This window comes from Lepisosteus platostomus, chromosome 22, assembly GCF_059453375.1.
Source record: "Lepisosteus platostomus isolate fLepPlt1 chromosome 22, fLepPlt1.hap1, whole genome shotgun sequence".
Classification (NCBI taxonomy): domain Eukaryota; kingdom Metazoa; phylum Chordata; class Actinopteri; order Semionotiformes; family Lepisosteidae; genus Lepisosteus; species Lepisosteus platostomus.
The window spans coordinates 7129670-7138711 of NC_142632.1; the positions used below are offsets into that span (position 1 = coordinate 7129670).

At 44.6% G+C, this 9042-nt stretch overlaps 3 non-coding genes and 1 pseudogene across 3 annotated transcripts; 2 read left to right on the plus strand and 2 right to left on the minus strand.

Moving 5' to 3' along the window:
- Positions 1 to 1971: 1971 nt before the first annotated feature.
- Positions 1972 to 2113, minus strand: LOC148643313 (U4 spliceosomal RNA). Its single transcript, XR_015929432.1, has one exon. It is a non-coding gene; the product is annotated as a U4 spliceosomal RNA (small nuclear RNA).
- A 3616-nt stretch (positions 2114 to 5729) lies between these two features.
- trnar-ccu (transfer RNA arginine (anticodon CCU)) lies at positions 5730 to 5802 on the plus strand. The gene has a single exon. It is a non-coding gene; the product is annotated as a tRNA-Arg (tRNA).
- Positions 5803 to 7533: 1731 nt separating this feature from the next.
- On the minus strand, positions 7534 to 7605 carry trnag-ucc (transfer RNA glycine (anticodon UCC)). Its single transcript has one exon. It is a non-coding gene; the product is annotated as a tRNA-Gly (tRNA).
- Positions 7606 to 8252: 647 nt separating this feature from the next.
- On the plus strand, positions 8253 to 8403 carry LOC148643316 (U4 spliceosomal RNA; annotated as a pseudogene).
- Positions 8404 to 9042: the final 639 nt, after the last annotated feature.

Below are 9042 nucleotides of genomic sequence, written 5' to 3' on the forward strand. Positions count from 1 at the left end.
GTGCACCCCGGCCTCGCTCATGCTGGGCCGGGAAATGCGAACACCGGTGGACCTGGTCTTCGGCCCGCCGCCCGGAGACGGGTCGGCACCGCCGGCTGGACCGGACTACGAGTGGGACCTGCGGCAGCGGATGCAGCGGGTGCACAGCTTTGCACGGACCCACCTGACACAGGCGGGGGTCCGGCAGAAGCGGTACTACGACCTGCGCTGCAGGGGGCCTGCCTTCCAGCCCGGGGACTCGGTTTGGGTGTACAACCCGCGGCGCCGCAAAGGCCTCAGTCCTAAGCTGGCGCCGTCGTGGGAGGGGCCCGCTGAGGTACTCGGGGTGGTGGGCGAGGTCTGCTACCGTGTCCGGTTGCGAACACGGGGGAGAGTGGTGGTCCTGCACCGAGACCGCCTGGCCCCCTACCGGGCCCGGGAGGAGGAGCCGTGTGGGGAGGCTCCAGAGGAGCAGCCGGGGCCGGAGCCGGCCGATAGTGGGGCGTCCGTGGATCGCCAGCCGTCACCGCGGCGCAGCGGCCGCTCGCGCAGGGTTCCGCAGCAGTTGGCCGAATACGAGTACAGCCTGAGGGGGGTGTTCGACGTCGGCGAGACGCCAGACGCTTCAGGTGGGGGCAGTGTAACGCCCTCGCCTGGTGGTGAGGAGGAAGCGCCCCTAGGCGCTCGTAGTACCGCTGGGCATGCTGGGAGTGGTAGCCGGGAAGAGTCTGAGGGTCAGCACGATGACCAGCGGCTGACCCTGCCTGTGTAAATAATGTCCTAGTAATTCTAGTGCCCTGTGTAGTCCTGTAAAAGTAGAGTGTGTTGTTAGGTAATTACCACCCTAAATGTGTGTACGTGTTCGTCAGTCTCCTCATGTGTGTGTGTAGATCCTGTGTTTGGTTTTGGTGTGGTTGTAAAATAAAGCCAGTGCTTGGTTAATCGCGTCTCCACTGTTCTTTAGTTCTGAGAAAGAACCTGCAAAACGCTACAATACGAAACGTTTGCACGTACTGTATAGTTAAGTTATTACTTGGTTTTCAAAGTGCAACGAAATACAATATTGTTGTTGCTGCTGTTCTGGTTGTTTTTATCCCGTAAAGCTTTTTGAGAAGCCACCTTTAAAGGCGATATATACTGTAAAACCGCTGATTCTGCACAGTGTACGAAGTAAATTATTTTCGCAGCAATTAATTTACACGTGTATAATAAATATAGTAAATATAATAAATTAATAACTGCGAAAATAATTTACTTCGTACACTGTGCAGAGTGCCGTATACTCCTAGTTGCGGCACACACGATACATACAGTAAAAAGCCTCAGGCACTGTGTTAGATGTGTTTTCGACGTTATATATGCGTTTATTCATGTCGTCGATTTTACGGTTGCAATTCGACGTTGATTATACGTCGAGGCGACGTATATATACGTATAGCCGTATTTTCGCCGTAAATATACGTATATTCGACCAATCAATGCCCACTGGGATGTTTCCCGAGCCGAAACAGTGCGTTTTTCCAAGCCGTTTGACAAAGCCCGCCCACTGAAAACTGCAGCAGATCGTGTAAAGTTCAACTTTGTAACTACTGCACGCACAGGAAGCAGAATAAATTCCTCTTTTCAAACTGTCAAAGGTTTGCTTTGCGAACGCTGCAGGACATCGCACAATCTCTTTTGAACGGGGACAAACGATTTCTTATGGGGCGCAGTAAGTACAGACGTTTAAAAAGCTCAACTCATGCCGACGATGCAGCATGAAGAAGCGCAACCCAACGTTTGACAGACAAAAGCCGGGCGCCGCTACGAGAAATATGAAATCAAACTGACAGCACACGGCGTTTCGCGCTGGCACAAAAGTAATCTCGACAGACGCTGTTCTCTGCATAACGCTAAAGGAGCTAAAGAGCGTTTCTGTTGAGACGTAACAAGCTCGTTTCTTTCTACCATGATGTCACCATGACAAAATCTGTCTTTAAACACCTTGCTCAGTCTCTGACGAGACTGTCAAAAATTGCTTTCGCCGATTGTATTGCAAACCGGTGGAAGCGGGGTATTGGGAAAAGTTTTCAACTAGCAATAATCGCGCCTCGGCTAAACCTCACAGGCTACGATACTGCCACTGCGCAAAGCTGACGGTTGCCAGGCAACCGCGGGGATCCTATGGAAATCGTTATCAATCGTCTCATGGCATGTCGTTGCTGTAACGCTTCATATTTGTCGTCTTCTTCTTCTAGCTTGAGGTTTTGAAGAATTTCATGACAGACAAGGGCTCCGTCGGGAACAAAGGGCGTTGTGAGAAAACCGTTGCTTATTTTCAGCAGCAGAAATACAACCCTTTAAATACAAGATGACAGAACAATGACGAAGGGCATGCCGGGAGGAACTCATGCACTACAGAGGAAAGGGGGCGGGCATGTACAGTTCACATTCAAGCCACAAGTACTCTTCTCGGATGTTACACAAACAAATCCTAACGTCCTGAAAACATTGCAGCATGTTTGTGTCCCACTTCCCGTGGCTGCAGGACGACTGACACGAACGGACAAACACAATCTGTGGCGTTTAGCGTGACATAGTCTTGCAGGCATCGTGCTGTCTCACTGCAATACTATACCGCTGGAGGAAACAGTCCATCTAGCCATGAAACTCATTTGAACGTCTAGCTACAGCAACTAACAATATCATGATTTATTCAGGATGTGTGGAATCAGCACGTCCCGGAGACAGCTTCCGAAATCGTGAGCATTCTCTGGTGTCGAACTGTGTGTCGAACTGGAGCCTCACTATTTGCATATGTGAGGCTCCAGTTATACATCGAGTGTTACATTAAATGACAAAAATGAAGAGAGTTAAAGCAGCTGGAGAGGTTTTCTTACAACTTTTGAGCTGACACAGTTTTGGAAAATGTTTCCTTCACGCTGCACTGTACCACATAGGCAGCCAAGAGTCTCCAAAACAAAACAGAATGGACAGATAGGAGAAAATTCCCAGTCGTCCTGAAGCTCCCAAAATCCAGCACTGAGCATAAACAAAGTGTCTAAGTAGCATTGGAATGCTAACCCTAACCCTAGCTGGAGTTTGAGCAATCCAGCACTGAACGTAAAAAGATGAGTCAAAGTCTAATCGGATTAGTTTCCTTAGAGCTGGTTCAGAGTTTGCTCAAGAGTTTACCTTTCACAGATGCGCAAAGAAGAATGTTGGGGGTGCACGCTTCAAGGCGCCTTACAGCTGTAGGGAGTGATTCGAGACGATTCGTGGCGTGTGCTCTTTCCCATATACCGTACGACCTGGGGTGCAGTGCTAGGATGACGTACAATACCGCTTGGGCACGTAACGGCGTTATATGCAAGTGCGGGACGTGAGGGTTTTCGTTTGTTCGTTTTGTTTTGCTCTGTTCTGCTTTGCTTTGTTTTGCTTTCCATCGCGTTGGTAAGAGCGTAAATAAAAAGGCGATTCCTGCGTCTACCACTAATGTAAGAGCTATTTCAAGTGCGGCGTGGTGCGGCTTTTCAAATGCTCAACAGGATGACTTCGCATGCACGCGTGCTTTCATGCAGTTGTGTGTGCAACCATGTCCTCTTACGTGCAAACGGGCGTGGTTTCATGTATGCAAAAAACTTTCCTGGGCTCTTCTGAAGCACATAAAATTATTTGGAGATATACCTTTGTCTTGTTTTCCTCTTAGGCTCTAGAATTGATAACTTTTTTTTAGGATTCTAGCTTTCTCCCCTTGCAGGCATCGGGCACAGAGGACCTCATGGTTTTCCTAAAAATCTTTTTTCATCATTTTCCAGAAAGTGGTTGCAAGCCCGATATCATGCAAAGAAACTTCAGGATTCAGGGACCAGTCAATGGATTTTTTTCAAAGTTGGATTTTTGCACTCTGTGGACCAAGAGATGTTGTTCTATAATGTTTTTTTTTTTTCAAATTTAAAAATATCATTTTTTCATGGAGCTTTGAAGGGGATGGATTCACCCTCCTTTAGCCAGGAAAGAGCTCCAGGAGCCTGGGTAGGATTCTAGCTTTCTCCCTTTTCAGGCACCTGGCACAGAAGACATCATTTTTTTCCTTAAAATCTTTTTTTTTGTGTTCCTTGTTGTTCCAAACTTAATTTTAATCACTTTTAATTAGAGATTTTATTAAAAATAGTGCAAAAAATGACTAATTTCACAAAAAATAATGTAATATAAAATGGATGTTTTTAACTTTATTGTAGTGTTTTAGAAACTAATATGTCTTCAAAAATGGTTGTTTTTCACTCCTAGGAATGAAAGCTGTTGTTATATGATGTTTATTTTCAAATTTTGAAAAATCAAAGGATTCTAGCTTTCTCCCCTTGCAGGCTTCGGACACAGAAAACCTCATGGTTTTCCTAAAAATCATTTTTTTATGTTCCCTGGTGTTCCAAACTTAGTTTTAATCAATTTTAATTTGTTATTATGTTAAAAACAGGGTAATAAATTTCTAATTGGACTATAAATAATGTCATATTGTCTGCTATAAAACTGATGTTTTCAACTCTATTCTAGAATCAACTAATAGAGAATTGAAATTCTAAAAGGGCATAAGAAAACATTACCAACAACGACCACAAGATGGAGATATTGTCTAGAGATTACCAACAACGACCACAAGATGGAGATATTGTCCAAAGAGGCAAGGAGGGCAAAGCCGCGATAAGGTAAAATCATTTTTTGAAAGAGATTGCTGTCAGAATGCACATCCGTATCCCAGACAGAATCTCTAGTAAAATATGATCATTTGTGAAACAGGCAAATGAGTGTCTGCTACAATATGATTGCTACATATCCGCATTTGTTGGTTTTTAAGGAGTAAGAGTGCAGGGGGTTTAAACCTGCGATCCAGTGTGTTGAAGTATTTCACAACACTACCCCTAGCACATCTGGAAATAAATCCTCATAATGATTATTGCCCTGGGCATGTACCAAAAAATTAGTGAGCATATATATATATCACTGTGTTGAAGCTAGAGAGACAGAATACCTGCAAACACATCCTAAATACAGTGTTCCTGCACCTTTGATCTCATCCAGAATGTATCGTTTTTTGAAAGGGATTGCTGTCAGAATGCACAACTGAATCCCAAACAGAATCTCTAGTCAAATATGATCATATGTGAAACAGGCAAATGAGACTCTCAGGTGCCCATTGCTCATTTTCAGAAACATTTATGCAATACTTTCACCATGCGTTGAGCAATAGGGATTAAAGATACCAGAGGTAAGGTTTAAAAGTGATTCTGAGGTGCAACACATCAGCGATTCAGCTAGACATCTGAAATGCAGGGTTTGAGAGCCCTTCAGGGAACACCGTACCCTAAAGTCAGGGAGCTCAGAGGTGACTTGTTCGGCTTTCAAATCATCTCTCCGTGGAAGCGCCGAGATGCAGCTGTTTAAGGCTTAGAAGCAGCTGACTGTTTCACTACCTAGCTGATCACTGTCAGTCAGGGAGCTCAGAGGTGAAAAGCCTGTCTGAGAGACAATTCGCCATCGATCAGTTCAATATGTTCCGTACCAGCTCGGCGCACCTGAGATCATCCTGAGATAGCCGTGTAGCTCAGATGAGTGAGAGCGTGTGTGTGTGTACCACCGTGATTGGATGCCGGTCCTTCTCAGGTCACAGTAAACCTTCTGCTGCCTAACTTCCCTAATTTTGGGGATCCCTTTGAAAAAGCAAAGGAAAACAAAAATGGCTCTTCATCAGCGTGATCGACCCCATCTAGTGTGCCCCAGTGGCCTAATGGATAAGGCACTGGCCTCCTAAGCCGGGGATTGTGGGTTCAAGTCCCATCTGGGATGCTCCTGTCCCATTTTGAGTGTACAAATGTCCTTGCAATTTTCAAAGCTGCAACCCCACCTTACTCAGTGAGCGTCTCTGCTTTTCTCTCACATAGAGTTGGGAGAAAAACTTTTGTAAACAGCCCTTTGGAATGATGTGGATTTCTGCATGAATGGCTCCTAACATGTGATCTTATCTTTATCTAAGTCATAATAATTAATAAAGAGAGTCTGATTTAACAAACAACACACGCCCAACATTTGACATTGCTGTTTCTTTATTGACCAAATGGTTTAAACAATCAAGGTCATTGATGGAAAAAGTACGTGAACCCTTATATTAAGGAGCTAGTGGAACCTCCTTTATGACAAAAACCTCAACCCCCACTTTCTGTAGCGGCTGGTCAGACCTGAGCAGCGGTTAGGAGGTATTTTGGCCTATTCGTCTATGCAAAACTGTTTCAGTTCATGTATATTTTTGGGATGTCTTGCGCTGAACGGCCTGCTTCAGATCACGCCACAGCACTTCAATGGGATTGGGGTCAGGACTCTTACTTGGCCATCCCAAAATACTGAATTTCTTCTGTTTCAGCCACTCTGTTGTTGATGTACTCCTTTGTTTTTGTCATGTTGCATGACCCAGCGTCGTTCGAGTTTTAGATCACAGGCAGACACCCTGACATTCTGCTGTAGAATTTCCTGATACATCTTGGAATTCATCGGTCCCTCGATGATTGCAAGCCGTACAGCCTCCGCCATGCTTCCCAGGTGGGATGAGGTTTTGGAGATGGTATGCAGTGTTTTTTGCATACCAACGCTGTGCACATTTACCAACAAGTTCAACTTTTGTCACATCTGTCCACAGAACATTGTTCCAGAAGTCAAATTTGGATCCACAAGTTCTTAACAACTACAGGCCTGTCTCAAAGGTCCCATTTCAATCTAAAAGTCTTGAGAGAATAGTTGTTGCTCAACGTCAATCGTATCTGGATTCAAATAATATACTTGAGAAATTTCAGTCTGGTTTCTGAAACTGCATTAACAAGAGTCGTAAATGATATTCTCTTAGCTACTGATGCGGGGAATGCAACAGTGCTAGGTTGCAACAGTGCTAGGAATGCAAATGTTAGGTTGCGCTTCTTCATGCTGCATCGTCAGCATGAGTGGAGCTTTTTAAACGTCTGTACTTACTGCGCCCCATAAGAAATCGTTTGTCCCCGTTCAAAAGAGATTGTGCGATGTCCTGCAGCATTCGCAAAGCATATCTTTGACAGTTTGAAAAGAGGAATTTATTCTGCTTCCTGTGCGTGCAGTAGTTTCAAAGTTGAACGCCTTTACACGATCTGCTGCAGTTTTCAGTGGGCGGGCTTTGTCAAATGGCTTGGTAAAACGCACTGTGTTTCGGCTCTGGAAACATCATGAGCAGTGTCCTGCATGTTTTCTGTGTATAGCTGTCTTTTAACGCATACAGAATTCATTCGAAATCATTGATTTCTCCAATTAACAAGGGTCCCTTTTTGAACCTGCGAGAAGCATTCTTTCAATGTAACAGATTTACTCCGGGGAAAGGCAGCATGACATTGAGAGTAGCTCAAGCTTTCAGCACCCGTATCGGACTGCGTGTATGCAGACACCGCTCAGAATCCCCTGTAAGATTCTCCTTCAATTCCGTTTTGCAGTGCTTTAGCTCTTTCAAAAGGCTTCGCTAGTCACAATCCAAGGCTCATGACAGCATTTGAAAACACTCACCACTGCGTTGGCCAGGAATCAAACCCGGGTTAACTGCTTGGAAGGCAGCTATGCTCACCACTATACCACCAACGCATGCCAACAGGAGCCCTGCAGGACACCACCAGAGAATGCTCACGATTTCGGAAGCTGTCTCTGGGACGTGCTGATTCCACACATCCTGAATAAATCATGATATTGTTAGTTGCTGTAGCTAGACGTTCAAATGAGTTTCATGGCCAGATGGACTGTTTCCTCCAGCGGTATAGTATTGCAGTGAGACAGCACGATGCCTGCAAGACTATGTCACGCTAAACGCCACAGATTGTGTTTGTCCGTTCGTGTCAGTCGTCCTGCAGCCATGGGAAGTGGGACACAAACATGCTGCAATGCTTTCAAGACGTTAGGATTTGTTTGTGCAACATCCGAGAAGAGTACTTGTGGCTTGAATGTGAACTGTACGTGCCCGCCCCCTTTCCTCTGTACTGCAGTTCCTCCCGGCATGCCCTTCGTCATTGTTCTGTCATCTTGTATTTAAAGGGTTGTATTTCTGCTGCTGAAAATAAGCAACGGTTTTCTCACAACGGCCTTTGTTCCCGACGGAGCCCTTGTCTGTCATGAAATTCTTCAAAACCTCAAGCTAGAAGAAGAAGACGACAAATGTGAAGCGTTACAGCAACGACATGCCATGAGACGATTGATAACGATTTCCATAGGATCCCCGCGGTTGCCTGGCAACCGTCAGCTTTGCCCAGTGGCAGTATCGTAGCCTGTGAGGTTTAGCCGAGGCGCGATTATTGCTAGTTGAAAGCTTTTCCCAATACCCCGGTATTCTCGTACATTCTCGATGAGGTCAAAGGTGCAGGAACACTGTATTTAGGATGTGTTTGCACTTATTCTGTGTCTCTAGCTTCAACACAGCGATATATATATATACTCACTGATTGTTTGGTACATGCCCAGGGCAATAATCATTATGAGGATTTATTTCCAGATGTGCTAGGGGTAGTGTTGTGAAATACTTCAACACACTGGATCGCAGGTTTAAACCCCCTGCACTCTTACTCCTTAAAAACCAACAAATGCAGATATGTAGCAATCATATTGTAGCAAACACTCATTTGCCTGTTTCACAAATGATCATATTTTACTAGAGATTCTGTTTGGGATACGGATGTGCATTCTGACAGCAATCTCTTACAAAAAATGATTTTACCTTATCGCGGCTTTGCCCTCCTTGCCTCTTTGGACAATATCTCCATCTTGTGGTCGTTGTTAGTAATGTCTAGACAATATCTCCATTTTGTGGTCGTTTTTGGTAATGTTTTCTTATGCCCTTTTTTATTTCAATTCTCTATTAGTTGGTTCTAGAATCAATACAGTTGAAAACATCAATTTTATAGCAGACAATATGACATTATTTATAGTCCAATTAGAAATTTATTACCCTGTTTTTAACATAATAACAAATTAAAATTAAGTTTGGAACACCAGGGAACATAAAAGATGATTTTTAGGAAAACCATGAGGTTC